Source organism: Nomascus leucogenys, chromosome 3, assembly GCF_006542625.1.
Source record: "Nomascus leucogenys isolate Asia chromosome 3, Asia_NLE_v1, whole genome shotgun sequence".
Classification (NCBI taxonomy): Eukaryota; Metazoa; Chordata; class Mammalia; order Primates; family Hylobatidae; genus Nomascus; species Nomascus leucogenys.
Window position 1 is genome coordinate 58,377,392 of NC_044383.1, and position 10,189 is coordinate 58,387,580.

The window sequence follows — 10,189 nt, forward strand, 5'->3', positions numbered from 1 at the left end:
TTTGCAGCCCATGACTATCTATTCACAAAGGGTTTACCTCTTTTAATTGCAATAAAAACTTTAAAAGTAAACCCATTTTAGTGGAAGATTAATTCGTAGAAAATTTCCAGAAAGCAATTTAGATAATTTGACCATATTTACCAATAGCCTTTTCAAAAATTCATATTTCATCCAGAACGCCATTTTTAAGACTATACACTGAAGAAATAGTTTTAAATGCACACAAGGATTTTTAAGTACAAAAATGTATATGACAGATGTTTATAATAAAAAAGAAATAATTGAATAAACATCCATAAAGTATAAAATAGTCATTAATTTGTATTGAATATATTCAGTTCTTAAAGGGGTTTTATAGAACTTTAAATTATATGAGAAAAACACTTATTGTTTTCTCTTTTTCGCATTACAAGGAAAAGAGTTCCACTCAAGTTATCTCAAGTAAGGGGAATTTTTTCATAGGGATACACATGAAGTGAAACTAGCAAGGATTTATGTATTTATTTATTTATTATTATTATTATTATTTAATTTTATTATTATTATACTTTAAGTTTTAGGGTACATGTGCATAACGTGCAGGTTTGTTACATATGTATACTTGTGCCATGTTGGTGTGCTGCACCCATTAACTCGTCATTTAGCATTAGGTATATCTCCTAATGCTGTCCCTCCCCCCTCCCCCACCCCACAACAGTCCCCGGAGTGTGATGTTCCCCTTCCTGTGTCCATGTGTTCTCATTGTTCAATTCCCACCTATAAGTGAGAACATGCGGTGTTTGGTTTTTTTGTCCTGAAACTAGCAAGGATTTAAAAAGCCATCAGGAATTGGGAGAGAAGCTGCTAATCTGTCCACTCTGCCTCTCTTTTTCTCCCAAAGCCATCCCATTAATTCTCTTTCTGCCAACAGGAAGGCTAACACACATGCCCACATGTTTCCAGATATGGCTGTTTATCATTGCCTTTCAGCCTGGGTTAAGTAAAGAGTAGTTTCCCTCTGAAAGGCCTGTGGGGAGCTAGGAACATTGATGGTGATGTTAAATAAAGCAGGAATCAAAACTACATTTATGGTATCACCATTCACTGACTCACTCAACACGTATGCATTGAACACTCACCATAAGGTGGCAACATTGGCATGCATAGTCCTTGCTCTCACAGCTCTTCTAGCTTAGAGAATGAAGGCAATTCAAATCCATGTTCGTGGTGCTACAGTACACATGTGTACATGATAGGAGAGCATCCTGAAAGAGGTCCCAACTCAAACTTGGAGAAACATCAGAAAAGCATGTCCAGTTAATTTTTCTCCAGAAAGTAGCTTAGTGTGGCTATTTGAAGTTGTGTGTTTTTAAGGGGTTATAACTTAATGTGTTATGGGGTATGAAGAATTTTGTAAGCAGAGTAAAAACTGTTAGTCTTCTGAGTGGCAATGGAGAACTATGATAAGTTTGGGCACGGGAGAGAGGTTATCAAATTTGTAAGTTACAAAAATCCATAAATTCACTGTAGATAATGTGTTGGCTGATGGGCAGCCTGGAGTCAGAGGGCCCAGTGGGAGACTTTAGTAATAATAGCAGCGAAGTTGAAGGAGCCCATACTAGAGCTAGTACAAGTGGAAGGGGAGCAAACTACATGAACGTGAAAGATGTATAGAATCAACTGAACTTGGAGAATGATAATTTGTGTGGGATGAGTGAGGGAAAGGAGTCAAGGATAAAGTCCAGTTTTATAGCTTAGTGTAATTAACTGAGAATGAAAACAAAGAAGTAAGTGAGGGAAAGATAACGAGTTCAATTTTAAATACATTGAGTTTGCAGTGAGAATGAGACATCTAGGGGTGATGCCCAGGAGGAAATTCGATCTATGCATCTGAAATGCAGAAAGGGGTCAGAGCTGCTGGAAACAGAGTTTGATATGTCATATGCATACGGGCCATACTTCAAATAATGAATATGCATAAGAGAGTCTGAGAATTAAATTATAATTTTTAATTATAATCTTTATAATTAAAAAATAAGAAAAAAAAGAGCCGAGGGCAAGGCACAAACATACCTGAAGGACACAAAAAGAAAGAAAGAGAAAGTCATGCAGAAAGGAGATGGAAATAGCCTTCAAAGAGGGAGGGAAATAATCCAGTGTGCAGCATTGTCACAGTAGTCAAGAAGAGAGAGCATCAGGAAACAAGAATGACTTGGTGATAAGAAATCAATTTATAAAATATATATTAATAAGTCAAAGGAGAAAAATGATATAATCATATCAACAGATGAGAAAAAGTCACTGGTACAATCTAATGAATATTTTAATGGCAAGTGCTCCTTTAACATAATCATACATATGTATATATGCATGTGTATTTATATATGTGTATATATGCCAGTGTTGTGTCTTTTGGGAGTCTCCAAGACCACTCTAGTTTTGATAGTTTACTAGGAGAACTCACAGGACGCAGCATATAGTTGTATATTCTCACAGCTATGATTTATTACAGTGAAAGGATATAAAATGAAACTAGCAAAGGAAAAAAGGGCACAGGGTGAAATCCAGGGTCCTCTCCCACTGGAGTCAGACAGGATGAGCTTAATTCCTCCAGCAATGAGTTATAACAACACAAGTGAAATGTCTACCAGGGATGTTCATTAGAAGCTCAGGGCCCCAGTTTTTTTACTGGGAGCTGGTCACACAGACACTGTCTGCCTAGCATTTTCTAAAACCTCAGAAGGAAAGATGTTCAGTATAAACCATATTGTTTGCACAGTTTAGGCATATAAGATATTCTTAACAGGAAATGGTAGGAATCCTACTGTGATCCAGGTGCCACCCAAGGGCCAACGTTGCAAGCAAGTCTTTCTACAGATGGCAGTCTCAGGTTTGCCATGTTAACTCTTCTCTCTCTCTCTCTGTGTGTGTGTGTGTGTGTATGTATGTGTCTCCGTGTGTGTGTGTGTGTGTGAGAGAGAGAGAGAGAGAGTATGATGGTTGCATACACATTAGAAAATCAGGAGAGATGCCTGCTCTTTCCATTATTACTAAACATTGTTCTGAAAGTATTAAACAATATAATTAAATAAGAAGGAAGAAATCAGACGAAATAAATATTGTAAAGTAGGTAATGTTACTTAAGAATAATACAATTTTATATTTGAAAATTATAGAAAATCAGTTCTAGCTTTGCACAGTGGTAGCATCATAGCCACTGAGGTCTGAGATGCAATTATTGCTCATTGAAAAGTTTTCCCAAAACCCTGTCATGATGATTTGCAATATAGTTGACATTGGTAATTTTTGACAGTCTTTAAGGAGACCAATTTTCTAAAAAAGAAGAAAATCAGTTCTAGAAAGTATCAACATAATAAAATGATTTGGAGATTTTAAAAATATACCAGAAAAATTAGAATATGTAATAAAAATCAGAAAAGATAAATGATCTAAGAATGCACTTTGAGGAAAGTGCAGGAAGTCAATTCAGTGTGTGTGAATAGGTCCAGACCATATCAGGAAGAAGGGAGAAACCAGTATGACTATAGCTGAGAGTAAGGTAATAGAGAATGAATAATGAGGCTGGAGAGTGAAAATCGGGGCATAACATGCAGGGTTTTGTAAGCCATGATTGGGATTTTTAAAATTCCATTCTTAAAGCAATAAAAATTTTCCGAAGAGTTTAAAAAGTTTTAAAATACAATAACATTTGCACTCCGAAAACATCATTCTAGCTGCAGATATGGAAATATAGTTTTGAGGTGAGCCAGATACATATGCTTTGGATGGAGATTTACAATAATAATATCTACTATAGAATGAAATCCAGACAGTAGAGTCTAATAGTTTAGGCTGATGGCAGTAAAGATGAAAGAAAACTAGAATAATTTAGTGATATTTAGGAAATACAACTGGTAGCACTCTATAATTAATGGGATGTGAGGATGAGAGTGAGTGAGGAGCTTCAATGACTTCCAGATTTCTGGATTACACAGCTGTACAGATGAGAGCATCATTTTGTGAGATTAAAAAACACTGAGGACGTAACTCAAATAGACTAAATTCATAACTTGAATCCTTTTTTCTTTAAACTATTATTTTAACATGTGTTTCAATAGCTATTTTGAAACTCGGAAAACTGAGGAATGATTTTTTAAATTCTTTTATTCTCTGAAGACATAGGCTCACATCATCTGAAGGGGGATGGCCAAAGGGCAATAAAAAAATTACCGTGACTTAGAAGAACATGTTTAAGTGTACGAAAATAGTATCATGTCAAATACAAAGTTTTTATCTAATGAAATTATAAGCAGAAACCTAATTGTGCCCTCCTCTGGATTAGTACACTGGGAAAGCAGATTTGAGGTTCTCTTAAGCATCGTGTGAATGTTTTACATGAATTTGTATTTCTGATTAAAAAAATTAAAAAGTCATCTTGGAAAAAATAAAGTTGTTTGTTTTACTTAAAGTAAAAAACTGAAAGGAGTAGGAAATGTCAAACAGTAATCAAATGTAGAGTTCAAGCAAGGTACAGGCTAGAAAGTGTCCACCACATTTAGGAGAAGGGAGGTAATCGGTGACCCTGCGGAGCTAAGATTCAGGGGTCTGAAGAGTATCCAGACAGCAACAGCTTGTGAGGTGACACAAGATGTAGTGGAAACTTAAATATTTTGAGAAATTGGCTAGCAAGTGAAATAGGAGCTAGATGGTAGCCAAAGAAAAAAACAAAGTCTGGAAATATGCTGTTATGTTTAATTTTAATAAAAGATGTATACATGTTTAATTGCTAGTGAAGAAGTTTCGAGACATTAGAAATTAAAATTTAAAAAATATTAAGTAATTTTAAAATAATGTAATGAAATATACCAAGATAAATATATTTTTTATGCTTGGATTTTGGAATCTGGATCAATTTTAAAACTTTTATTAGAATTATAGGAATTTTTAAAATTTACTCTAGTAAAAAAAGATTTTATATTGAGAAAAATAAGGACAGTCAGCCTCATTTTACAAAAGAAAAAAAAAAGAATGCTGGTCTCCAGGATTCTATCCTCTGCATATGAGCCAAGGGGCCAGAATCTAAGTGATTTGTATAATGCTCTGTCCTGACTGCTCCTTTCCACCCAGGAGCAAGATCACTGTAAAAATTTCATTCTACATGATGTTAGAGGGCTAAAAGTTTATAAAATAATGTTTAAATGGAAAATAAATGTTAAAAAATTATAATGAAGATTTCCATGTCATCCTATCTGAAGGTAGTAGACACATTTCACTCTATACCTCTCACCTAATAACACCTAAAAACCCGGGACAAAATATGTAAAACAAACATAAGAAGATTCTGAAATGTGAAGAAAAGAAGGCATCCTTCTTAGAGATGTTATACTCAAGGAACAAACTGGCAGGATGTTTTCTGCCTCCTAAATATCCTAGCCTGGACACTGGAAAATTTCACAAGCTAGAAAAAATGGTAAATGCACATCCCCAAAAAACAAAAGAAAACAAACAAAAACCAACCAACAAAACAAAACAAAATAAGCCTATTTTCTTTAGCCAAAGGACCTGGAAGGGAGTGCCTATGCAGGGCACAACCTTTTGGGTGACACCAGAAACACTCCAGAGAAAAAAACGTGCCCTCCCCCACCCTGTCATTTGCAGCAGCTGACACCAGGACTATGTCAGCAGATGTTACCACCACAACCCAGTAGCAGCTACATGGTGCTCCCTCTTGGATGGTAGGTGTCTGTGGAGGCTTTGTGTGTGAGAGGGGCCTGACTGCCATGCCAGCCTGGTATTAATGAGTAACATGATCTAAATACAATAAAAGGTAACTTATCATGCCAAGAACCAGAACAATGTCAAGTTTAATGAGAAAAACCAATCAACAGATACAATACCAACACAGCACAGATACTGGAATGATCTGACCAGATTTTAAAGCATCTATAATTTTTAAAAAATACCTCAAAAAGCAACTATGAACCCTCTTGAAATGAAAAAAAAAACACACGAACATTCTCAGAAAAAATAAGAACCATATAAAAAAGAACCAAATGGAAATTTAAGAATGGAAAATACAAAAACAACAACAACAAAAATTCCTGCTTTCAGTATTGGTGGAATACCCGATATTAACCGATACTCCCATAATGAACCATTAGAAAATTTAGACTAAAGCACAAAAACATCTATTTGAAGGAATGAATGAGAGACCAGAAGAGACAGGACATGAGACACAGAATTTCAGAGCAAAAAGAAACTCATTTAGGTGAACATTATAATCTGTAGCACTTTTTCACTTGAGACATTTGCTATTTTTTAAGCAGGAGGAAAAAAAAAAAGAAAAGAAAAGCAGAAAGAGCTTGCTAACAGAAACCTGAGATGAGATTCTGGGGAGGCTGTGAAGGCAGAATTGCGGTTCAGGGATATCCATGCAGGTTGGACTTGAAGAAAAATTAATCCAGAGAGAAACAAAACACAGCTGGGGAGTCCAATACCTTGACTCATGTTTCCCTTGAAGGAATGTGCTATCTGTTGAGCAGCACAGAAGCTTGAGGAAGAGACGACAAGCACAAAACAGTGTCCATTTCTCTGGAAAGATGAGCAGAGATCTTGGAAAAATAATGAAGATGGGAAAAAAAAAATGGAGTCCAGAGCTCTCTAAGGAGAAGGGGCCCTGATCAACATCTAAGATTTCTAGGCAAATGTCAGAAAGAACAGTATCATAGGAGTGAAAATAAGTTGGAAACAGAGTGGATCTCACAAAACTGAATTAATTGCAGTCCAGCTTCCTGTACTTTAACTGCCTGTGAGAAAGCAAAATAAATTCTCTCTGGAAGAGTAAAACAGCAGCCAATGCCTCCAGATATCTCTAATATTTTTTATTATTCAATCTTCTATAACACATAGGAATGTCAAGAAATAAGACAGGATTAGCAAACCCAAGAGAAAAAAAGTCAGTAAAAATATGTGGTGATCGATTTTTCATCAATATTAGGTGATTAAGATACTGAAGTTGTCAGAGGGGACTTCAAAATAACTAATTCAATGCTCAGGAAAATAAATGAAAAGATGGAAAATTTCACCACAACATTGGACTCTACTAAAAAGTCAAATCAAATCTACAAAAAAATTATTAAAATGTAATCAAATGCAAAGGGCAACAACTAATTTTTAGAAACAAAATTATAGATTTATTGCAGCAGAAGAAAAGGATAGCAAACTACAAGACCAGTCAATAGAAAATGTCCAGATTAAACCAAACTAAAAAATATTTTAAAAATTTTAAAAACCAACTTGAGAAAAATGTGAGTCATAGTGAAAAGTCCTAGTATATGCGCAATTGTAGTCCCAGTACAGGCGATAGAGAATTATGACAGAAGTAATACATAAAATGACCAAACATTTTCCAAAATGATGAAAGACATTATGCTACAGATTCAGAAATCTACAAATCTGTAGAAGAATAAATTTAAACTAAAAGAAAATCACACAGAGGTGCCTCATAGTTGAACTTCTGAAAGTCAAAAACAAAACAAAACAATAGCATTTAAAGCAGTCAAAGGAAAATGGCATATTACCTTCAAATGAACAATGACACTGCTAAAAATCAACGTCTCAGAAGAAATTATATAAAAGAGAAGAAAATTATATTATTAAAGAGATTAAAGAAAATAATTTTGAAATTCTATATTATTAAAAAGGTTTTTTTTTCAATTTGTATAATTTTATGGGCTACAAGTGTCATTTTGTTACATGGATAGATTGTGTAGTTAGTGGTGAACTCAAAGCTTTTAGGATATCCATCACTTGAATAATGTACATTGTACCCACTAAGTAGTTTCTCATCATACAACCTCCTCCCACACCTTGCAACCTTCTGAGTATCCATTGTCTAACATTCCACACTCTTGCATCCATGTGTACACATTGTTTAGCTACCACTTATAAGTGAGAATATGCAATGTTTGTCTTTCTGTGTCTGAGTTGTCTCACTTAAGATAATGACCTCCAGTTGCATCCACATTGCTGCAAAAGAAATGATTTCATTTTGTATGGTTGCATTGTATCCCATTGCATATATATACCACGTTTTTCTTATCTAGTCATCCACTGATGGACACTTAGGTTGATTCCATATCTTTGCTATGGTGAATAGCGCCATTATAAACATATGAGTGCAAGTGTCCTTGTGATATAATGATTTATTTCTCTTAGGGATAGATACCCAATAGTGGGATTGCTGGACTGAATGGTAGTTCTACGTTTAGTTCTTTGAGAAATCGCCATACTATTTTCCATAGAGGTTGTACTAATTCACATTCCCATCCACAGTGTATTAGCCTTTCTTTTCTCCATGTCCTCTCCAGCATCTGTTATTTTTTGACTTTTTAGTAATAGCCAATCTGACTGATGTAAAATAGTATCTCATTGTGGTTTTAATTTGTATTTCTCTGGTTATTAGTGATGTTGAGCATTCTTCATATGCTCATTGGTCATTTGTATGTCTTCTTTTGAAAAATGTTTATTCATGTCCTTTCCCTATTTTTAATGGATTTTTTTAGTTGTTTGAATCCTTTGTAAATTCTGGATATTAGCCCCCATTGGGTGCATAGTTTGCTATTTATCTGTGTGTGTTGTCTCTCTCAAGATACTAACACTTTGATCTTGGACTTCCCAGCCTCCAGAACTATGAGAAATAAATTTCTATTTATTATAAATTACCTAACCTGTGATATTCTGTTATAGTAACACAAAATGGACTAAGAAAAAAATTGGTATAGAAAAGAGAGGCTGTTGTTATTCATCAAGACAATGGGAGAATAAGCCAGGAAGCATTTCAGAGATCTTTGAGGCTGCACCTCTGATCAGAGGCCCAGAGCAAGGCCTTGGGGCAAGGTTTTCACAGAGGCACTCTTGAGACCTCAGCATTTGTTGCCCTGTGCCACCTCATGTCTCATCTCTGCTCCCCACATTCTGGCACAGCACCCCTCAGTCACCCCAGCCATGGCTTAAGTGGGCCTAGGTGCAGCTTGGACTGCTACTCTGGATAGTGCAAGCAATAAACCTATGTGGCAGCACCCACATAGTGTAGTGTTAATTCTACAGGCCTGCAGAGTGTGTGGGCTATTGGGCCATGGCAGCCACCTGGATTTTAAAGGATGTATCAGGCAGCTTGGGGGCTTAGGCAAAATCCTGCTGCAGGAGGGGTGCCACCACAGAGTTCCCACTAGGGCAATTCCCAGCAGAGCTGTAAGGTTGAAGCCACTTCAGAGTCCCCACTAGGCTTAGTAAAGTGGTGGGGATGGGACTACCCGTGAAATCACAGAGCTGTAAAGCTACCAGCTTGAAATTCCAGTCTGGGAGAGCTGCAGGGATGAGACTCCCCATAAGAGCTGCTTTGTGGGCTGAGCCCAGCAAAGCCATGGGAGGCAGGGCTATCCAAGTCTTTGGGGGCCAAACCCTTGCTCCAGTGTTCCCAGAGGGAATACAAAGAGTTAAAGATTATTCTGGAGTCTTAAGATTTCATGCTGTTTGTCTTGTTGGGTTTAGGACTTACTTGGAACCAGTTTCCCCTTTCTTTTCACTTGTTTATCCCTTTTGAAATGGAAATGTCTAGCCTCTCCCACCATTGTATTTTAGAAGTGGATACATTTTTATTTCAGTCTCACAGATGGAGGAGAACTTGTCTCAGAATGAATCATGTTTTGAGTCTCATTTATATCTGATTTTAAAGGAGACTTTGGACTTTTGAGTTCCTGCTAGAATGAGTTAAGACTTTGGGGGCTATTGGAATAGAATGAATGTAGTTTGCACATGAGAAGGACATGAATTTGGGGGACCAGAGGCAGATGATATTATGTGAATGTCTTCCCCCAAAGTTTGTCTGTTGAAAATTTGATCCTCAATGTGACAATGTTGGAAGATAGAACTAATGCTGCTTTTTTTTTTTTCAGGAATGGGTTTGTCACCTTGGGAGTGAGAATAGTAAGTTCAGTTCTGTTCTCTCTCTCTCCCTCTCTCTCTTTCCTCCTACCTCTCTCCCCCTCTCCCTTTCTCACTCCCTCTCTCCCTTTCCTGCTCCCTCTCTCCCCATCACCCTTTCCCACTCCGTCTTTCCTCACTCCTTTTCCCACTCCCTCTCTCCTTTTTTTTGCTTTTCCACGTGGGATAATGCAGCAAGAAGGCCCTCATCAGATGCTGGCACTTT

At 36.5% G+C, this 10,189-nt stretch overlaps 1 non-coding gene across 1 annotated transcript; it reads left to right on the plus strand.

The window, feature by feature from the left end:
• The first annotated feature begins 3,167 nt into the window (after positions 1–3,167).
• LOC115834629 lies at positions 3,168–3,304 on the plus strand. The gene has a single exon (XR_004029549.1). It is a non-coding gene; the product is annotated as a U4 spliceosomal RNA (small nuclear RNA).
• Positions 3,305–10,189: the final 6,885 nt, after the last annotated feature.